This window comes from Python bivittatus, unplaced genomic scaffold (genome assembly GCF_059951505.1).
Source record: "Python bivittatus isolate LINGU-HERP-01145 unplaced genomic scaffold, Pbiv_v1 ctg000330_np1212, whole genome shotgun sequence".
NCBI classification, from domain to species: Eukaryota; Metazoa; Chordata; class Lepidosauria; order Squamata; family Pythonidae; genus Python; species Python bivittatus.
This window is the reverse complement of record NW_028277058.1, coordinates 17208873-17232755: the sequence shown is the minus strand read 5'-3', so window position 1 is coordinate 17232755 and position 23883 is coordinate 17208873. Positions and strand designations below refer to the sequence as shown.

The following is a 23883-nucleotide window of genomic DNA, read 5'->3' as shown; positions in this document are numbered from 1 at the left end:
ATCATCCAGAAATCCACATGCCAACAATGGTTCATAACCTGTTTGAGAAATATACTGGGTATGGGAGCACAGCATTAGCACTGATGGGTGCTGGGATGTCCCATACCATAGTTTGGAAAAAGTCAGAAGAGTTCAAATAATCCAAAATGGAAAAAGAAAATTGAAAGTGCTAAAAGCAGTGGTAGTTGCAAAAAAGGGTACCTCTAGCCTACTCTTTGTCGTTCTGGTACAGGGGACAGTTGTAAGAACTTAAGATTAGGTAACAATGGATCAGAGATAGGAGGCATCATGTATCTACTGTTCAGGATGCCTGAGTAAAATAGTTTTCTGTCTATTACGCCTTGGGATCTTTCCCATTAAGAAATCCCAACTGAGATGTCATCGTCATGGCCCCCTGTAACACGGCTATCGAGTCTTTCTTATCCCTGCCAATATGAAACAAGTTCTCTTTGTCTTTCACCTTATTCTGCATAGCCCCCCAGGTTTAATTGACCTGACTCTCAATTAAATGGCAGCACATTAGGGCTCCAGACAGAATTTCTTTCAAATATGACATTTACACTAATAATTCCGAATCATGGCATGTGACAGTAGCTGAATTAATGACAGTGATCACTGTCTTAAGGCACACAAACTATCTATCCATTTTCACTTCTACCTTCATTTAAGGATTTTTATTCTTAACAATTGATTGTTTGGTTTACTGTTGTGAACAGCTTCCAACAGAAAGGATATAACTTGGAGGCTAGAGTGGTCTGTTTTTTCCATGTATTGTGGTTGAACCCAATAAAAGCAGATTTTTTTTAACCAGCCAAAATTTATAATGCTCGCCTTGGCAGCACATATAATAAAATTGGAATGATATAGAGAATATTAGCATGGCCCCTGCATGGGGATCACACACAAATTCATGAAGCCTTCCATAACTTTACCAAATTTGTGACTATTTTATTCAGAATTTCATATCCCAGTTATACCCATATCTTACTGCCTGAATTTATTGGTCATTCTTAGGTGCTTTTGAAAGTGTTTCAAATGTAATCCTTTCAGTATACAGTATAACTGAGTTTGTAATGCTGTAAATCACCATGGGAAACCTACATATAATTATATGTAAGCTGCAAGATCCAGGGAGTCCACAACTAAGATACGATAACACTTATGGCTTTTTGGATATAAATCTGAGGTCCCCAGTGTGGCATCTAGGAGGCCAACCTTCCCACAGACACAACTCTTTCTTGCAGTTCTCTGCTAAGCTAAGCTCCCTGTCTCATCAGACCTTTAATACGTTTAAAAGATATATTTAATGAACAATATCTATTTATCTATCATCATCATTATAATCCATCCATCCATCCATCCAGAATCCCAGCAGTGAGATGGGCAGCTATATAAAATACACACATGCGTGCACACACATTCGCATGAATCCCAGCAATATTCTTAAGGCAAGTAGCTGAAGTTCAGCCATTTGTTTGGAAGTGTGCCTCTTCCAAACTAGGGTAGTAGAGAACATCTCATGGGACTAAAGGGAGACCTGTGGTAACTGGCTGAATTTTAATTGACCACCATGCTACCCATTATATGACTTGCCATGTCTACCATGACAGCCAGTCTTTTAGGGCACTTACAACATGCATTTGAAATTCCAGACATGCCCCTTGGTTCAGTGACCTGAAAAAGATTGGGTAGTTCTGGTAAATATGACATTCTACAGAGATTGCATGTTTGGCTTTACATTTAGAAGTTCCCTCATTCAATTGTTTATTTATGCATTTATGTAATTATGCACTGATGTATATTTTTATTTTTTTAATTCTTTTTATTACTTTGATTCTACACAGTGATAGGAATTTTCCGCTCAATTATAGCTAAAAGGAATTAATGCCATTGAGGCTTAAGACTGGGATCACCTTGGGCTGGAAATGTTGACTGTATAAGGTCATCTTTATCACCAGCTATTACTGTTGGGCAAACATTTGAGGGGGTCTTGTATTAGAGTCACGTCCCACCTTTCCTTTAGGACAGTGTTGTGCAAACTTGGCCACTTTAAGATGAGTGGACTTCAACTCCCAGAATTCCCCAGCCAGGATGGCTGGCTGGGGAATTCTGGGAGTTGAAGTCCACTCATCTTAAAGTGGCCAAGTTTGGACAACACTGCTTTAGGAGCTCAAGGCAGCGAGGCTAATACGATGCATTCCTTCAAAGCATGTATTCCTTATGCACTTCTGGAAGTGAAGTGGCCATATTGCTTGCCATTTTGCTTCACTGGTGGTTCCAACAAAATGTTTTCTATGCCAGCACATTTACATGCACATGCAGGCACCAAGCATTTAAAAGGGGTGCTTTGCATGCCCTCACTGGCATTGTGCAAGGAAAAACTTAAGCTATAGGTATGGTGACCATATTTTCTTGGAAAAAATAAAGGACAAACCTGAAGAAAGGGCAAATCTGAAAGAAGATAAAGGATTGTTTATATTTATAACTTTGCTTTATAAAGGAAAATTCAAGAGAAAAATCAAGAAAAACTTTACAAAAATACATATTCTAATAAAAATATCTAAAATCAAACAGTACATGAAAATTTATATAAAAAGACAATTCAATTTTCATGTTTCACATGAATATGAATTTCATTTTCATATGAATATGAAAGACTGTGCATTATGTGGTACCACGTGTACAGTAAAAGTTGAATGACCAAAATAAAGGATAAAAGTGAGTTTGGGGAAATGAATAAATCTAAAGGATGACTTTCTGAAATAAAAGACTGTCCTTTATAACAAGTGACCATACAGTATGGTCACTGTAGCCATAGGAGTTGCTCTATGAGGCCTCAAAGCCCTGATGAGATCAGTTTTGTTACCTTCATGGCATGAAGCATCTCACTGAGACAAAACTTGGCATATTGCTGTATGCATCAAGTCTTCTGATACTCAGGCTTATCTGAGATTCTGATATCAAGTAGAGAGAAAGCTACACAGATTTTATACTGTAAGGCATTTTCTGACTTCCACTGTAGGGGAAACATGGATCATTGTCTGCCATGGCTACTTAAATATGTAAGCTTCAGTCATACGTTCCAATCTCTCCCTCTGTCCCTCTCTCCTTCCCTCCCCTCTCTCCCTGTCTTACACATTCAACTGCATCCAAGCACATTATTCCTGTTCCTAAAAAGTTATAGACTGAACATTTAACAGATGTGTAAGGTTACACATTTCTATTTTAAGGCAGTACAGTTGACATATGTCCAGTAGTTTAATACTGCACGGAAGACCTGAAAATAACTCTATGTTGGCCTTCCGTGGTAGCCTTTCCAAACCCTTTATTTATTTGTTTGTTTGTTCAGATAAATGCTGTTATTCTTAGTTTCTTCATGCTGTTTTAAAAGGAGATAGAATGATGTGTATCTAAGTAAAAATACTTGGCTGTTTTGTTTTTTAAGGTAAAACAAGAGAAGGAACCAAAGATGGGGAGAGAAAGAAATAGGAAAACCATTTGCGATGAATACTTCTTTTCAGAGTTCATGCACATAATTGAACTTGGCACTAAAACTGTTCTTAATTCAATCCATCTGCACCCTACCCATAGCATTTCTCAGTGCCAGCATTCAGCAGGAACAGAATAGAAATTGTACCTTGACTTTGGAAGAAATGTGGGAGCCTCAGATGCATTCCTTAATGAAATATTCAGTCTCTACTAGGTAAACAAATAATTTCAACTACCTCAGGTTTTAAATGTCTTGCCACATACCTCCTCTTTAGGAAATAGTAGCTGTAGATTCCATAAGATCATAATTTTATGCAGTAGTGTCATAACTTTATGATGAGAATGCTGACTTTGTAAGAGTAGGATTTCTGACAAATTTATTTTAAAAATAACTTCAGTCATTATAGCCTGTCTCCAAGCTAACCTCCAAATTTTCTAGAAGATAGTCTTCCTCAGATGGTTTGACTCAGAAGGACATGTATATATTTTGATTTGTTTTGTTTTCTCTTGACACAGTGCAGAAGTTATTTGACATTGCTTTCTTCTGGGGTGTTTTCCAACTTCCCAGTCTAACCTACAACTTTGTATTTTTTGGTGGTCTTCCAAGAACTAACCAGTTTTGACCCTGCTTAGCTTTACTGGGATTGGTCAAGCTTAGCTAGATGCTGCCACCTGCTGTGATCCTATCTTTTTAGCTATATTAAAAACAAACAAACAAGCAATGACCTTCCAGGAAAATTAAGATATTTTCAATCTCACTTTTTTATTTTCATATCTCAAATTCTTTCTGGCCTGTTAATTGGCAAATTTTAGATAAATCTTTATTTTATAACATTGAATCAAACATAAATCATACTCATCTCTAGTCAAATAATTATTCATAAGTCTAGCCAGTGCAATGTAGTAATTAAGGTGATGGACTAGGAATGGGGAAACCCAGATTCTAGTCCATCCCCAGCCATGGAAACTCATTGAGGGACTGTTGGCCAGTCATTCTGTCTCAGCCCATCCACCTCACAGGGCTGTTGATGTGGGGAAAATTAATTAATTAAATTAATCAAAACTAAGTTTTATTAAAAATTAATTAAATTAATTTTTAAACATTAAAATCATACACTACTTTGAGCTTGAAAGGCAGGCTATCAGTCTAATAAATAAATGAACAAACAAATGCATAAATAAAATTGCAATAGGGCAAGGTTATGCTAATGGAAGGATTGTATATAATGAGGAAACTGGAGAGATTATGATTAGACATGGTACAAGTAAAGTGATTTTAAGACAGAGTTTTGTGTAACTAGTAGAAACAAATTGAACTGAGAATGTTTAGCATTGAGCATCTTGTTTATGTGTCATATCAGTTCAACAAGATGATAATTTTTGGGGAGGGGGCCATGTGTAATTTTTTTGTGAAAGTATTTCCAAATGTAGTGAAAGAAACATGGGCACTTATTTTTGAAGGTCTATTCAGGAATATATTTCTACTATTGGGGGACTTCCAGTGAAGAAATGGCAGACTGAAGATGGCTCTGTGAAAAGTGGAGCTGAGGACCATGGAGGAATGAAGAGCCAGTGAATAGACCAACTCTTCAATAATTTCTTTCCAGAAGAGGAGAGGACTTGACATCACCCACAAGTGTTCCAGACAGCTGCTCCTCATGAGAGACCACAAGACAGTGGTCTACAGCAGGTTTAGAATTCTAGGAGACAAGGGAACCATCTTGCTCAAGCCACAGTTAGCCCCTTTGAAAGGATACTAAGTTTGCATACTTCTTTTTCTAATCATTTTCAGAAAATGCTTGTTAACTGCTTTTCAGCTATTAGAATTCTTTGGATCAACAAGTCTGATAGCACCAGATGAGTTTCCTTCAATCCTTAGCAAAAGAAGTTTAAACTACAAATTTAAGAACTTAAAAAAATGGAATAAACAGCAAAAGAGTGATTAAAACTTTGATTTTAGAAAGTTACAAACAGACTAAGGGTCCAGAGAAATTTGAAATAAGATTTTGGAATTAATTATAAAGAATCCTTACTATGGGAAAATGCTTTTGTTTTGAATTAAAAAAAAAAAAGAAACATAACAAGATCAGATTTAAAAATTGTACAGTAGAGGGAACTAAAGATTACAATTAAAGGAAAAGAATGCTCAAACTCGACTTACAATTATAGAATGAAGCAAAATATTTTAACATTGGACATATTGAAGGACATTTTTGAACAATGGACCCAGAAGCTAATTTGACAGTGTCTGCCTTAATAGATAAGCTGTGTCTAAAATATGTTATGGAAGAGGAACAAGTTTTACCTGACAATATTGAGGCTGAGTTGAAAATGGATTTAAAAATGACAGGCTAGAATGACATAGAAAAAGATTGTACATACAGAAGAAATTGGCTGATGTCTTAATTAAAAGTGATATACAAACAACAAACCAAGAGAGTGACCTGGATAATTTTCCTATATGGGATTTACAAAAGAGGCTTGGTAAAGTTTTGAACAATTTTGTGACAAGGAAGGAAGGAAGGAAGGAAGGAAGGAAGGAAGGAAGGAAGGAAAAGAAAGAAGAAATCAAATGCCTCTATGATAATATTTGAAAGGACTAAAGATTAAGATTGTTAGAAGTAACAAGAAAGAATATAAAGTTGGTTTATAAGTTCAAGGGTTAAAATAGATATGTTGTTATCTCTGGTAACCCTTAATGGACTTTTGCTGACCTCAGGACTGAAATGACGATGCTTTATGGATTTGTTTATAGATAAGAGATGGGATATGGGAAGAAGAGTTCATTTGTTGTATTTTAAGAGAAGGTGATAAGTTACTAAAGTTACTACTCATACTTGTTGTAATGAAGGTGGGAAGTCACTTCTTTATATATTTCTTTTCTTTTCTCTATACACACACACACAGTGTCACGGTCTAGGCTCAGGACTCAGATTCTGAATCTGACGCTGAAGAAGCTGCACCAGCTGAGCCTGTGGAATGTCCGCCTCAGTAGAAACAAAGCCAGGACTCACATGAGGCTGATCAATCACAGGCACCACCTGAGCAGCTGAAGAAGTCAGATGAGGATGATGTAAGGCCTTCCTGCCCCCGCACCCAGCAAGAAGATTGCAGAGCGGCAAAGGTCTATTAGGCTTCTCACCAAGCAAGGGAATAAATCTCCTGATTAGTGACAGCTGGCTGCAGCCTTATTTAAGAAGCAGCTCTGACCTATGCTCTCTTTGCTGGAAACAGCATGTGACTTTCAGCTGTTGTGTAACTTTCCTGCAAATCCTGTTTGTGTTGAAACCTTGAACCTCTGAGCTCTGGACTGGCTGACAACCTTGATCTGACTCTCAGAACCCTGGATTTGGATTTAGATTACTCTTCTGGGCACTCCTATTTAGAAAGCAAACTCTTCAGGAAACCCTCAGTTTTGCTTATGATCCTTTGTTTGTTTATGATCCTTTGACCTCTTTAGCCTTGGAGTAAAATTGCTAAACTCCATCAGCAACTCTGTGTGAGTATGCATAGTTGAAATCTGAATCAGGATATACAGGTAGTCCCCAGTTTAAGGATGAATTCTGTTCCCAAGGTCTGACCTTAAGTCAGATTTGTATGTAAGTTGGAACAGTATTATTGTATAATATTGTATAAGTAATATTGTGTAATGAACTTGAACCATTGTGTTTTTAACATGAATCACTGTGTATTTAACTTGAATTTTGCTATAGTAGATTCTGTTAACTATGGGCTGTGTATCACCTGGGTGTTCTTAACCTGGGGACTACCTGTAGGGCTGTGTGTGTGTGTATATATATATATACACACACACACATTTTCTCTTGCACTGCATCTTTCTCAAATGAACATATGAATGAACACATGGTAGTATTTCTGTCTGGTTATGCTGACCTTGATAATACCTTGCTGCTGGGAGAGTTAAACATATGCTTATAACCTATTTAAACAGTATCAAAACATTTGAACTTGCTGCAGAATGCCTAGAAATATGTTCAATCTCAAGTCTTTAGGGAATATCTCCAAGGAGGGTATGTGGGGGAAGAAAACACTTTACCCCTCATGAAGCTCTTAATCCTAATCTTTTATTCTGACCATCAGTTTACAATATATAACAACATATCAAGAAAACATAATTTGTGACTCATGTTGCATGCATGATGCCCTCATACATTTCTCTGTTCTACTTCTATACATTGCTAGAACAAAATATAAGTTCCACAGGTCTTATATGCAACAAGAATAGCCAGTGAACATTGCAGATGGGAGGCAATTGTCAGGTTGTGCTTCACTGAGATAAAGATGTTGACCTGACCCTAGGAAGAGCCAGCCTCAAATCCATCCTCAGTCACAGACCCTCAATGAGTGACTTTGGGCCAGTTGCTCTCTATAGGGAAACATGGAGCAAGGAGCACTATGAGCACCATATTAAGCTCCTAATCAAAAGGTGGGGAATATAAATCTAATCTCTCTCTCCCTTGCAGCTCTTATAAATAAGGCAACTTAATGCTGTCTAATAGAGAGACTAGATCAGTTTATACTATAAATGATCTTTTTGATCACTAGCAGCTTACAAGATATTTTTGTATGTATGTATTTGGTTTTATTGTATTTTTATACTATTTTTATTGTATTTTAATTAATATTTGTTTTCATTGTAAACTTCCCAGAGTTACTTCCTTGTGAGATGGGTGGTGTCCAAATTTGAAATATAAATAAAAATAAAGAACAAACATGAAGCACCATTTCATCCAATGCAATTGTCCGCAGAATTGCTTGGAAATGACGTCTCTCTAAAACAGATTTATTTGAAATCTAGGTGAATGACTTAAAATTGTCCAATAGGCTTCCTAGAGAGATGAACCTGAGTCCCAGTCCCATGTCAGTACTTACCTTTTCTAACAATACAGTCTTTATCTCCCTTTCTACCCCTCTCTCTCCCCACCTCTCTCCAAATAGAGGGCAAATAGATAATTCCAGCTAGCTATGTGTTCTACTGGTTGAAATACATTCTTTAATATCCAGAATTCATATATGAATTTCTGTACTTGTACATCCAGCTTGCACAACTCATCCATTACTAAAACAGGATAATGTAATAAACAGTGGATTAGCTATTAATTTTTTTAGAAGACTGGTTCTGTTCGGAACTCAAGGCCAGCCTATGATCAAACTAATAACATTGTCATAATTAAAGCTGATTTATCTTTTGAAACAAATACGTTTTACATTGTTCTATTACAAAGTCAGTATGGATTTGTTCTATTAGAAGAGATGTCCCAAAGGCAGTTCTCTACTTTTCACTTGAATTCTGAACCATCTCCAGGAAGTACTGTTATTTCTCAATGCTTGTTCATTTTCTGACCTATGATTAACTACAGGTAAAAAAATACAAGGAAAAACTTTTCATAGCACTCATTATCTTGTACCATTATTCCTACCCCTGCCCCAGACCCTTAAGTAAATGCTTAGTTCATAGGGCTATTTATTTTATTGTCAGTGATTAATGCGCCTGCTTGATTACATTTGGTAAGTGTTTTGTAATTAGCTATTATGTTTTAAGACTTATTAAATAAGGATGCTCCCCTGTTTTTTCCCCAAAACTCTAAGGATTTTGTCTTTGCTGAGGGACCATAGCATTTTTTTTCAGAAGTCAGTTTAGTATTAGATTAATAAAAACATATTTATGATTAACTCTTTTCTTCCTTGTTTTGTATTTTGTATTTTGCAAGATCAAAATGTTGCATTTAGCCAAAGAAAGAAACCCTGAATTTAAAACAAACCAGCCCCATATGAAGATTAGATAGAAACACGGATTATAATCACATTATACGCAGTCCGGCTTTTCTACTTTGTCATCAAAGACTGCCAACTACCACTGAAACCAAACCTGGACTTTTTTTTCTTCCTCAAATTGTGCATGCAGTACATTTGTATATGTATGTGTGTATGTATGTGTGTATGAATGGATACTTATGACTCTACTTTGGACAGTTATTCTAGCCTAGCATTACTTGGCCTGAGTTTTGGCAACAGATTGCAATGAGCCAGGAATTAAGCATCAGGACCAATGTCAGGACATAAAAGGGGAGGGAGATTGGCTGAAGCCAGCACGGAGTGAGGGCGAAGAATAAACCAGAACATAATATAGCATTGTCTTTTGAAAAGTGGATTATATGATTTAACTCAATGCATTTTTATGTTGCATTTAATTCTTTGCTTTAAATACCACTTGGAAGCATTTGCATCATAGGTAGACTAAAATGGTTTTAAAAAGACATGAACCTTACCAAGTCACAAAAATGAGTGCCCCTTTAATTCCATTCTTCATTTTCAATAAATTTGATTTGCCTTGGAGAAATCTGGCTAGATCGCCTTAGTTCTGTACAGAACAATTCTCATGCATATTTTTTCCTACCAGTTTGATGAAAGAGACTTTGCTTTTCCACGTTCTTTCAAAGAGAAGAGAATGTTGGTGAAATTCTCAAGAGAGGGGTGGCGTCTTCTTATACTTATTTAGTTACAAGACGGTCAAGGGGTGTGTGCATGTGTATCAATATCTTGTTTGTCATGGCATAATCCTTTCACAAAGATCCTGTTCCTCTCAAGGAAAGACTTCATGAGGGAACTCCTCCCATTTTTATTGTAGAGTGGAACGTATGGGCAGCCAAGAAGTGACGGAAGATTATAAAAGAAATTAATAGCAGCAGCACTAGCACTCCCAGCTCAACAATAAAATAGGTTTGAAAATACTACCAACATAAATGCAGTTCTTAGCAATAATAAATAAATGCAATTCTGACAATAAAATGGAAAAGCAGAAGTGTCTTGGACAGGCAAAGAAAACTTTTTGAAAGTAAGGAAGTTTTGGGCTCAGTAGTAGATCCCACAGAAGCAAGACTTCTCCCAATGAGATGAAACAGATTCAATAAGACCTCTTTTGGGTTGCAAATATAAAAATGGTTGGAGATGCTACCATCTTATTCTCTGTACTGTTTTCAAACAGAGCTCATTTGTCTGTGTGTGTCCATGTATGCAAGCATGTGTTTTTTCTCTGTGTTTCCTTATCCCATTTCTTATTTGCAGCTCAAGCATTCCAGTTTCTACTTCTGCCTGTTACCCTGTTCACATCTGAAGTCAAAAGACCACCACAGTGAACAATTAAATTTGGAAAACAATTGAGACATTTTTGCAAGCAAGATACTATGACTATCAGTGTAGACATGCATGCTCACTCTTCTCCATTAGGCTCCCATGGTGCCATTTCCATCTTGTATTATTCTGACATTTGAGCGGAAATTAATCTGCATTAATGTTTTCTAAATGGGAAGACAGCAGGAGATCAGAAAATGTAGACGTACTCCAATATAAAATTGCACTGCACCCTGTTCCATTGATGATTCATCTACAAAAGGAATTTTTTTCATGTATTCCATTCTTCCACACAGAATCGAATGCATCTCCATGGAAAAGTGTTTTTATGTTTTAGTTAGCAATATGAAATAGGGTTGCTTTCGGTCCCGTCATCCTGACCTAGTCTGCATATTTAGGGCGAGGATTACATGCACAAAGGACCTGTTTTGCTTACCTGGCAAAATAGTTCAAGAATTTCCATGCTGTTGAAATTAGAGGCATTAAAGCAGCAGCTTTCTGCCTGCGGACATCTTCCTTGTCAAGATAAAGGCTTCTAATACCCATTTTGTTCAAGTGTCTTTGATATAGGATTAAAAACAGGGGACATGGTGTCCTTGGGTGTCAATAGACTGCAGATGCCTCATTTGGCATCCGTGCAGCTTTTGGCTTTATTTGCTTTTTTCATTTTTAAACCCTATTTTAATGAATGATCATGAAATGGGGAAGTGACATGCTGCAAAGCAAAGCACAGCACCAATCTTTAGCATCATTTTATTTTCAAGAATGCTTCTGGGTTATTTATTAACCCGATAGACATTCCTAGAAAATAAAAATGAAAGTGTACTTGTGTGTCCAGAAAATACTAAGTTCATCTGGAGTTGTAGAAAATATTCTGGGAACCTAAGATCTATGTTGTGAAAATACCCATTGCCTGCTCTAAAACTGCAAATGTGTCCACTGTATCCCAAAGATTGTTTCTTTATATATTAAGTTATGGTCTCTTACATTTCTCCCTAATGGAATGGACATATCAGGCATGTATTCAATCATAAACATCCCCCTCCCATTTTTGCAATTAAAACACACAAGCACATTCATACTGCAATTTATATGCAATTTTCTTTAACATGATTTTTGTAAACTGTACATATTACACATATTCATATGATTTCAGGGAGCTATATTGCTCACGTATGCATGTTAATTCTGCTGTCGCTCATGCTGTAACACTGAAGCTAGTCCAGGGTTCAAGAAGCGATTTTCCTTGAAATCTCCTAAAGAGGAATTTCTTGCAGCCCCTCTGTATTTTATTTTAAAGAAGCCTGCTGTCCAACTTCAGCAGGAAGCTCTAGGCAGTGATTTCCCACACTTCTGGGGCATTCAGAAAAACATAAACCTTTAGTTAGGAGCAGTCTTGAGCTTTCTATTTGCATGATATGAACAGCAACCATATAGATATACAAACAGTATCACAGACACAGAAATAACTTTAAGCAACTCTAAGCTATTGAATATATGGGATAAACCTTGTCCTGAGAGCGTACATACAACACTTTTCTGCATACAACAGAGCAATCTCCTTAAACAGGATTCCTCAACCTTGGCAACCTTAAGACGGGTGGACTTCAAGTTGCCAAAGTTGAGGAACCCTGTCCTTAAAGATTCAGTACATATTAAAACAAACAAATTCTCCCTTCTTCCTTCTTCCTTCCAATTCTCCTCATTTCAACAGGTGTCCTGCAAAAAGTCTTAGGTAGGCAGCATTCTGGCTGCTTGATCCCTTCTTCTCACTCAGGTCTCCAATCTGCTGTTCCTTTTCTCAGTTCTCCAAGCTGATTCACTGGGTGATTTCTTCAGTGACAAAACTGCCAACCTCTCTCTGGGCTGGCTGAGCATGTCAATCAATCTCCAAAATCCTCTATATCCTGTTTCTCCATTTCCTTGTTGGCTGCAGGGAATGGAATTCCAGCTGGACCATGTGCTGTCGGGAGAAAAGCCTCATGCTTCCTTCCTTTTACCTCTTGCTGGCATGGTCATATCAGCCGGGAATTTTTGTAGTTACACTCCCCAAAGAGCAGAACATTAAACCTAGGCTGCATGGGCATCTGTAGCAAACCACAACACCAACATGATGACATACATATATATATAAAATGATGTATCACATGACTGCTGAGACTTATGTTCTTCTCCATGCAAGCATGTGATTGTAGCATTTGTGTGATTTATTCGTTACATGTGTCCTGTCATCTTGCTTCTGACATCTCTGTGGCCAGGATGATCATTGTGATGTCCATGATTGCAGTATTACATTGTGGGTCTTTCAGGTTGTAAAGCCACTATGGATGAATCTGATATAATTTCTAGTTCCTACGTTGCATGGTTCCTTCCTTCCTTCCTTCCTTCCTTCCTTCCTTCCTTCCTTCCTTCCTTCCTTCCTTCCTTCCTGAAAAGTTGTAGGGCTTTTACCTGCTTTCAATAGGTTCTAAACCAGCATTTTCTGACGGAGGACTTTTTTATACATGAACAAATGAAACAATTATGTGTGTTTAGACCAGACTGCCCATTAACCTACTCAATTGAGTAGCAGCCCAAAGGAGTCTTGGCACTGAATGTGAACATCTGAAGCCAGAGCACTTAACTACTTCCCCCTCTTCAACAGGATTATTATTTCCCCAGAAAGACCAAGGATACAAAGAGCTCATACAAGCTTCTTTGGCTTCACGATAGCTTTGCTTTGCTGCCTGGCTTCAGAGTTCAGGTCTGATTCATTTTGCATTAAGATGGGAAAGGGCGTTTTTCACTCCCAATCGGGCCAATAGCTCTCTAGGTGCAGGCTCATTCTCTATGCCTTCCTCAGCAATCTGTGCTTGCTCATTTGGACTATTGACTCTGTAATCAAATTTTCACAGTTTATTTGTCCTCTTCTTGAGCATTAGAAGGCTTTCCAATTTGTCTTATGGCATGTGGTAGAATCCAGTGCCTTATTGAACAGGTAGGCTATTAGATTCTAAGGCAGCAGGTGCAAAAGATCCAATGTTTTTCTGGGCAGAGATGTATGTCAACAATCCCAAACCACTTGGCTTCAAGGCCATGCAGTTCAGGGTAAAGAGCCTGATGCAATATGCGAAAAATAGGAAGAAGCTTTAGATGTAAGTTGCTATGGATATAGAAGGGGAACTGAATCTAACACTGACTTAAGGCAACCAACTATTCAGTATGATGCCATTCTAGATTTTTAGTAAAGAATATTATTTGTTGCATCTTGTTGCATACCTGAGAGACTTCAGCCAAGCCCAAGCCTAGAGGCCATGTGAAGTTGGGGGACTGAGATTTATTGCTACATCCTGGTCTGTGGAGTCTGAGAACGAATGGAATTCATTGACAGGCTACAACTCCCAACTAGTTTCACCACTGATCACACTGACTGAGGCTGCTAGGAGCCTAGCAAAATCTGGAAAGATATATATTCCTCATCTAACAATCTCTCTTCTAAGACTATTTTGTAGTAAGTCCCATTTAAATTAAGGAGACCTGTTCCAGGCAAAAATATTCAGAGTTCAGATAGATATTTTTGGTCTAAGCTGTAAATTTTTAAAAAATAGACTACATGCAAATGCAAACAGTGATGTTTTGCTCCTTCAAAAAAATATTTGAAACATAATTTACAGGGCTTTAAGGCCACGCATTTATTTAAGAGGATTATGAGATTTTAAGAAGTTTGTGCATTTCAGATGGATTATAACACACATACACACACACATTTATTTATTTATTTGGTTATTTATTTATTTATGGGGAAATATTTCGCCTGTTCTGATATGGACCATCAGCTTCTTCTAAGCCCAACCTGTTTCAAACTGGTTCAGTCTATGATCTAATACTTTAAGCCATGAAACAAAATAAACAAGAGTGATAGAAAACATGCCCAGGCAAACTATTTCAGGCTGTGAAGGCATGAGCATAAGAAATGACTAACAAAGGATTCAATTTGAAGGCTTGGGGGAATTAAATTAGAAAAGCAATGAAAACATTTCTTCGTAAGAAATAAACCACCCATATGAAACACACACACACACACACACACACATTGTAGATGGAAAAAGTTTAGTTATTCAAGACTAACTAAATAAGATACAAATGGGAAGTATGAGCAAGAGTTTAGCACTGATGACTTATTCACAGATGTACAAAGGTCTGTATACTCAAGGGCTCCCCTTCTGATTCTTTGTCAAGGAACACTTGGCCATCTAGTGTCTATCTTTCCTCAATCATATCATCTTCAAATATAATACTTGCAACATTTCACTATAAAAGTAAATATTACTTGTATTGGGGCAGGCTAACTTGCCCCCTGTCCCTAGGTCAGGAAGTTTCTTAGCTCAAATTACAGGTCTCTATGTGGTAGCCCTGCTTTTTTTAGGTTTAAAGGCCTTGAGCTCTTAACTGGTCCACCATCCCAAGCTGATTATTGGACGCTCCTGCACTAGAAGGACAATGAGAGCATCATTTTCTGCAGGTTTCTGTACCCAAGAGAAAGGAGAAACCATCACAAATAAACAAAAACATTGGAGTAGAGAAAATCATTCTAAGGATCCTCTTTCCAGAGAGGATTTTCCCTCTGAAGCAAACTATCATTTTTGGCTAAAGTATTTTCCTTCTATTGAAGTGAGTGAAGCAAATCAAAGCTCCAAGCATATTCAAGTATAGATACAGTCATTGACCTACACAGTCTCAAATGCATGCCTCCATTCACCCACACAAATTACTCCTGTTACTCCTCTCACATACGTACATACATCTGAAGTGTTGAAAGATATTTTTTCTTATCAATTATTTTAATCCAGCCCAATCTGGTTTCAGACCCTTTTAAAAATAGAAACAGTAATGGTTAACCAGTTGGATGATTTATTCTAGCAAATGTCTGAGAAGAACTCAAACTTCTGTTTCCACCTACTCATTCTAGAAAGGCTACAGAACTCTGAGATCAGAATCAGAAATCCTATTAGTATGATAGGATGTTTTCATTAACAGTCATTTCCCTTTCTTCCAAAAGATGGTTGCCAGGTCCCATTACCTCAGACATAAAATAGGTCATAAAGTTTCACTGTCTACCGTGACCTATAAATGAATTAGAACTTTACTGGAATTATGGTCTATGGTTTAATTTGGCTTTTTATTAGTAAATAAAAATGAATAGAGTGATTCATGGCTGCTTTTTTCTCTTTCATAGCTTTTGCCAGATCCATTGATCAGTGGTGCCATTACAGTAGAACTTCAGACACAGAGTTCACCCTTAGCAGAACAGAACAGAAGGTCCCCAAATTCAATAGGCTGGCATATCATTATTTTGAAAGAAGTGAAATGGTGGGTCTAAGAAAATTGAATACAGTAACTAAAATTATCTGATTTTACCATTGCCCCAGATTGAGCTGGGTGGCCTGGGAGAGGTCTCCAAATGAAACTGCCTTCATGAAGTCATCTTTAGAGCAACCTTTGTCAAAAGAAAGGGAAGAACAAACTATTCTGTTTGCTTCTCTGTGCCCTTCAGATTTTCTGCTTGTTTGGAGCAAATTATCCTCCTGGTAAAGGCAGAAAATTAAAGCAGAAGCACACAGACGTGCCGCTCCCTCGTGAGGACTGGCTTCAGGCTGTTGTTTTAAAGCCTTTGAATAATTAAAACAACAATAAAATATTTTCCGTGACTTAACAAAAGGAGGAATTATACTTGTAGCTGGATAGTGATATCAAACAAGATGCAATCTAAACGGCACTTCCACAGATCAGTGGGTGTGCGTGTCTGTGCATAGTAGCATAGCTGAATTAGCTGCCATTCATTAATATGACACTTTTAAAGCCATACAATGAAAAAAAGTTGTGCTGCTCCATTATGCTAAACAGTCAGAAAAAGAGTCATGCTGACCTATCTCAGTTATTTATATATAATATGGGCAGACAGTCTGGTACAGATTGCACTTCAGAGGGTTGGAAACTCAGGCTACTGTTTGCATACTGTGTGGTGTATGCGTGACCCTTTCAAGCTGGGCAAATTCACTGAGCCAAGCACTAGTGGAATAGTCAGGGGTACTGAAGACAGTGGAGTCTCAAGATGATGGCTGCATCCATGTAGTCAAAGCCCACCTTTTTTTACATGTATTGTGTGTGTGATGTACATAAAACTGGAAGGGGCTTCAATCATATGGTTGTGTCCCCATCTTGACTTTCTTGGCCCATCCTACAGCTACCTACAGCCCTAGCTACAGCTAGGAAAGTGTTAGTCCTAGGTTCCTGGACTGCTATCTATGAAGAGAACCACATTTATATAAATGGTAGTTTCATAGTACCCATAAATGGTAGTTTCATACTACCCAGTTCCTTGAAAACAGCTTGATCTGCCAGCAACAAAAAGCAAAGAATCATTTCCCTGGCCTAAGGGGACACAATAACAAAAATCTGCTGTGTGTAAATGATGAAGAAAATTTACTTCATATGGTGTGTGTATGCCTGTTTATATGCAAAAATCCTGGTCAGTCCTATGATGGAGGTGCTGAAAAAGCGTCATGCTACTTTTCCCTTTACCTGAAGCTCAAGAGCTGAGAGCATGGTGAGACAGGAATTCTTGAGAAAAAAGCTGCAGTTTCAACTCAGCTGGAAATTAATTAGCTCAGCTTTCAAATGCTGTTTGCCCTATGGGATCACAAAGTTTTGAAGCCCAAAGAATTTATAATAGGTAGATGACTACAAGGGTAGTTTTTGTTTCTCCATTTACAGAGTTACAAAAGTACACTTCCCATCTTGTTTGTCTTCAAAATAAGCATGTCTGAGCTTTTTCTTGCAAAGGAAACTGTCAGGTTCAGCCCAAAGAACTCCAAGAGACAATACAGTTCTGTTGCGTTTATTAGCTACAACTTCCAGACAGAAAATCTCCCCAGACTGAACCCTAGTTCCCAAGCCAGCCAGCCACAACACCGTGAATTCCTTAGGGAACTGCCAGCCTCATCTTCTTGAACTTCCCACACTTCTGCTGGGGGCTAAGAACACGCTTATCTCCCTGAGCCTGGCCTTCATAAGTCCATTCCATCACAGAAACTTCATCCAGGCTTTATTGTTGAATCCCTTGGAGATCTCTTCTTTGCTTTTTGTTTTCCTACATGTTTGTTTTCTTCCTGTTCTTTTACATGCATTTGTGTTGCCTCTTGTATCCTACAGGTGTCTTGATACATTACCTGTAGGACAGTGCAAAGTAGCCAGGATCTTATCTGAATTTGTAATTTAATTCAAAGTGTTACTCACTAAACGAATGTCCACACATTCTCAGAAGTCCATTGGGTCTTTAAATGGATCAAGGGCATCTGATTTGCCTCAAAACAAGTTGACAATTAGATTCCAAGATTCAATTTGGTCAAATCACATATGAATGGAAATGTCAATTAGAAGTTTTAAGGAGGCCTAATTTGGAGCTGTTCTTACATCATAGGCTTCCTCTGTGCAGGTTTAAATCTTTATTACTTGTTTTGGGGGGATGGGGGAATCGAAATTTAAAAAGCTGAAAGGCAGAGTGGATATATGTATGTGTGTGTCCATGTGTAGGTATATATGTATGTATATGTATCCGCTCTGCCTTTCATCTTTTTAATTTCCATTACTTAGTTTGCCTCTTATCTTTATGTTAGACTAGATATAGGGATATATTACAAGTAAACAAATAAGTTGCTTTCTTTTTTAAAAATATTTTTTATTGAAGAAAACTTTAACTAAGTAAAAACCATAAAAGAAAATACAGATAATAAAGAAAAATAGCAAATAGTGAAAAAAGAAAAAGAAAAAAGAAGGAAAAGGAAAAGAAAGTTTATGAAGGAGTGGCTTCTGATCTTCTTGACAGTGGTTATAAATACATTTATATTTTGCCCTCTCTCTCTAAAGTTACATTATAATTTCCTTCTTTCCATAAGCTACCCTTTCTAATCTTCAAATTCATAAATCACAAGTTCATTTCCTCTTTTTTCCGCAAAAAGTCCATAAGGGGTTTTCAGTCACTGATAAATGTTCTTTGTATCATTATATGTATTTGAACCCAGAAATTTTTGGCTTTTTTACAAGTCTACCAGGCATGATAAAATTACCCTTCACGTTGTCCACAATTCCAACATAAATTTGGAGTACCTTTATACATTATAGACACTTTTTCTGGAGTCATATACCAACAGTACATCATTTTATAAGAATTCTCATTTAGATTATAACATAATGTAAATTTTAATCTTTTTAACCACATATTTTCTCACTGTTCCATCAGAACTTTGCAGCCAAAGTTCTTAGCCCATTTTATCATACAATCTTTCACTTGTTCTTTTTCTGTTTCAAATTTCAGTAAAAGTTTATACATTTTAGCAATTACAGGTTCATCATTTGTACATAGTTCAACTTCAAATTCTGTCTTCTCCTGCTTAATTCCAAATGTCGTATTATGTACCTTAAATCTTAACTGTGCCTACAAAAACCATTGAAAACTAAATCCCTCTGCAGCCAATTGTTCTTTTGTTTTCATCTTATATTCTCCCTGTTCCTGTTCCAACTTCTGGGTGAGGTTCTATGGCAGACTTGATGTCTCCGAAATAGCAGAGATGGTGCAACAAAGTGAATGCTGGCCAGTGGTGATTTCTGGCTAGTGAAAGTCTTTCTGGATAAAGGAGAGAATGAAAGATCACCCACCTGTGCCCTGAATAGCTTCTCCTTGGGAGGAGAGTGTGGGATGGAAGTCTTGCAGTTTTCTTGTGAGTAGAGCAGCTGGGGGTCACAAGAGAAACATCTTGCTCACACTCACAACACACAGCCTTTTAAAAGACACTAAGTTCAATCTTCACTTTCTAAATCACTTTGGGATATAATCAATTTACATTTGAAAAGAGGTCTTTGAAAACAGCAGGATAAAGAAAACTTCTCAGTGAACCAACCTTCCTTCTGAAATAAAGAAAGTAAAATAAAGAGGAAAGAGCTTAATCAAGTTTTAACTAAGAAAGTTATAAATGGATAAAGGGGACAATATTAATTTGAAAAATAAAGATTTTGGCCAAAGTCCTTTTGGCATTACATGGAATTGATTTATTTTACTTTTGGATTATAAATTTAAAAAATGGCGACCATCAGAAAAGCTGCAAAGCAGGGTGAAGGAAGAAGAGATTTGTTAGAGTAACTGACGGAAAAGGGAATTACTCCAGAAACATTACAAAAATTATTTGAAAAGATGGAAAAGCAGGTATCTGAATCTGTCAAATCTGTTAAAAGTGAGCTGGATTTGTTTGAAGGGAGAATGAAAAAAAGGTTTGTAAAGATGAAAGAGGAAATGAAAGAAGTTACCAAAAAATTGAAGCATCTATAAGACACCTTACAGGAGAAGTTAAACAAATTAATGACAAAATGGAAATTTTAGAAAGTAAAACAGAAATAATAGACAGATGCAAAAGAACTCAGACCATCTGGCATTACTGGAATTGAGAAAAAAAGAATTCAACTTGAGGCTTAGAGCAGTTCTAGAGGATCCTGGAGAAGACACTAGAGAAAAGGTTGTTCAGTCTTTAACAAATTTTCTGGAATGGGATGAAGATGACATGGAGGGAGAAACTAATAAAGTTTATAGAATTAATATGTAATTTGCAAAATTAAGAAATGTACTGTACCAGGGGTTATTCTTGTGTACTTTGTCAGAAAGAAGACCAGAGATCAAGTTTTGCAGCAGCACTTTACTACCAGACTGCATTACTGCACAATGCAGATGTGATTGTACTTCAAGAAATTCCAATTAGAATACTGTGCAAACGGAAAGAGGATTTCTTTTTGATTGAGAAACTTAAACAGAAAAAGATACTATTTCAATAGGATAAATTGGAAGGAATGATCTTTACTTTTAAACAATAGAGGTTCAGACTGAACTCAGTCCAAAAAGTAAGAGAATTTTTAGAAAAGGTTAAAGGGGAACTGGAAGAAATGCAAGTGAAAATGACAAAGGGCCCTTGTGCACTGGACTCTGAACAGCTACAATAAGAAACTTAGGAGGAGATCACCATGCTAGGTGCTACAGGAATTGACTTTTCTAAGTTTTGGCATAATATGGATTATAAATGTCTCACATGGAATCTAAATGGAGCAAATGCTCCTCAAAAAAGAAGAATATTATTTCACAGTTTAAAAAAATATCAACAAGATGTAGTCTGTTTGCAAGAAACACGTATTAGAAAAAAGGATGTAAAATATTTGATTTGCAAAAATTTGGGTGAAGAATTTTTTCAGCGGAATTTAAAAAGAGAAATGGAGTTATTTTGTATCTAAACCCCCAGTTATAACCAGAACTGATACTGACTGATGATTATGGTAGATATGTGGGGATGGAAGCTACTTTGCATGGGGCCAAGACTTTGATAATGGGAATTTATCCTACAAATGAAGACAAAGTTACTTTATAAAAATGACTTATAGATAAATTAATGGACTTACCATATGAAAATTGGTGTTTAATGGGAGACTGGAACTGAGTAATCTGTCCACAAAATGACAGAGCCTCTGAGAAAGATATTAAAACAATACAAGGGAAATTACCATAAGTTGATTTTTTTTTTTTTTTGACATGATGGACAATTTAGAGCTGGTAGATGCATGGAGATCCAAAAATGGTGATGCAAAAGAATATACTTATTTTTTTGAAAGACACAGATCTTTTCCAAGAATTTATATATTTTGGATATCTAAGAATTTGGCTACTAATGTTCACAAAGTGGAGATATCGCCAGACATTTTCAGACCACAATCCAGTAACTTTAGTATATAAAAGGAAAATCAGTTCCTTCAGATGGAGGTTAAACAAGACATTGTTGCAGAAAGAAACAGTAATGGAAGACTATACAAAGAAATAGGTTGCTTTAAATCACTCTTTCATTCTACTCCATTTCTGCACCAGTCTGCCATTTTTTTTCCAAAAGTAACCTGATTATTTATTTGCATTTTTGTTCACTTTTCTTCTAGCATGCATATTTTTTGTTCATCTTATGTGTACTTTTGTATATACTTTTTTTGCAATTTTTTTTCTTTTTTTTGGCAAACAATATTTACAAATATGCATAATGTTGCCCTGAACATGTGTAATGGAAACTGCTTTGCAAATTTCTGAAAACGTAAATACTAACGTATGATTGGGGGATTCATTATGTTTGTCTTCAAGGACAATTATATTCTCTGAAGAGATCTGGCAGGCACTCACAAGATTTCAAGTGAACTCCAGTCTAACCCATTCTCAATACCACCCTGTAGTCATTCGAATATTTTACTGGAATTTGTAAGCCGTTGTCATTTATTTTGAAAGAATATGCAACATAATAATAATGCATATACCATGAGATTAGAGTGTAATTTTTAAATTGTAAAGTAAGTACCAGAAAGTATGAGACAAGGAAAGTGCTTTATAGATTAAGATCAGTCCTAACATCTAGGTAAAAGCAATTTTATCTATTTTCTTTTTTCTTCTTAAGTATTAGAAATTGTCCCATCTTTTAAAAATTTAGGAGTTGCATCCTTCGGACAGGCTTGAACAAATGTCCAGCAAAGTTACTGAAAAAAATAAAAGTCTTGTCAAAAATCTGAGGTGTCCCAAAGAAAAAGATTCTGTATACAAAAGACAAGAATTATAAATAGGTCCATACGTTTAGAGGCTTCTACAGGGTTCAGAGTCAAAAAAAGTCAAGATAGTGTCAATGAAAGTGTGATTGAAGCCTTCGCACATACTTGAAGCAAATAAAAAAGAGGTAGGGCTTCAAAATTGAAGGCAAAAGGAGAAGAGGATGGCAGAGAATGAGATGGTTAGATAGCATCACTGAAGCAATGAGCATGAAACTGAGCAAACTCAGGGAGGCAGTGAAGGACAGGAAGGCCTGGCGCAATATGGTTCATGGGGTCACGAAGAGTCAGACACGACTTAACGACTGAACAACAACAACAAAGGGCTTCAAATGCAGGGTTGCAACCACCATCCTGACTTTTTGGCACCCCTCTCCCCACTGCAGATGTCCCTGTTACAGTATGATTCAAAATTATCCTGTAATGGTATGTGAGGATGATTTTGGGAGACAGGACGAAGAGTCACAGAATAGACAACTGTCATGCAAAAGATAGCTGACAGAAGCAGAGGAGATATGGGAAGTGTTTCAGAAGGGACCCTCCCTAGTTTTCTAGAAAGTAAAAGTAAAAAAGGGGAGAAATACTTTCAGACTTGCAAGATTCTGTTACTGTAACCTTACAATAAAGATAGAGCTAATACTCATAGTTGTGCTTCTTGTCTGGAGTACCTTGAAAAACTAACAAATCCTGAGGCCTGGGACTGAATGAACTCTTGTTCAAACATTTCTGCTTGCTTGAATAATGGAGCTTGCAGGCTTAGTAGAATTTCAAAACTGCAGAATTAAATATTACAGATTTAATAATTGAAAACCAGCCACTTCGACCCATAACTCCCTCCATCTTTAAAAGCAACTTTAGCATTATGGTAATCCCTCAGCACCTCTAAAAGCCATCAATCCTCTTTGTTCCATGCAGTATGAAAATCACCCAAATGAGGAGTTAAAACGATTGACTTTTGGTAAGGTCTATGTTTTAAATCTAAAATAGTTGGAAGATCCTTGGGAGTAATTTTTATGTTGTTGATATTAGTAACTATAAAGTTATTTAAATAAGAAATACAAGCCTGGCATCCATAAAAACTTACAGATAAAAATTTAAATGTCTAATTTCAGTCAAAATTAGTTTGATTTAGTATAAAATGATACTATGGACTATCACCTTGAAGTTGGGATATTACATAATCAAAATGGAATTCTCATTAAGTTGTTCAAAATAGTTGTGTAAAACAGAAACGTAAGAGATATTCTTTGTTAATTAGCAGATGCCAACATTTAGCCAACATTGTCTGGGCTTTGAAGCTAAGCAGGGTTGGCCAAGTAAGTATTTGGATGGGGAACTTCTAAGACATATCAGGGCTAGAATGGGAATTTGGGGGAACAGAAAACAACATCTTTTTTTCTGAAAGAAGGCAATGGCAAACTACTTTTGTATTATTACCAAGAGAACTACATGTCCTCGTAGTGACTCAACTTGCAGAGACTTTACCTTTTCATTAAAGCTGTAGCCAAATAACTGTTCAACTGTATTTCATGAATCTTTGCACTCTTGTGCCCTTCACAAATGACCCCTGACACATTCCAAAGCTTATATAAGGCC

At 36.8% G+C, this 23883-nt stretch overlaps 1 non-coding gene across 1 annotated transcript; it reads left to right on the top strand.

Moving 5' to 3' along the window:
* Positions 1–823: 823 nt before the first annotated feature.
* LOC112540738 (U6 spliceosomal RNA) lies at positions 824–930 on the top strand. The gene has a single exon (XR_003084821.1). It is a non-coding gene; the product is annotated as a U6 spliceosomal RNA (small nuclear RNA).
* The last annotated feature ends 22953 nt before the right edge of the window (positions 931–23883 follow it).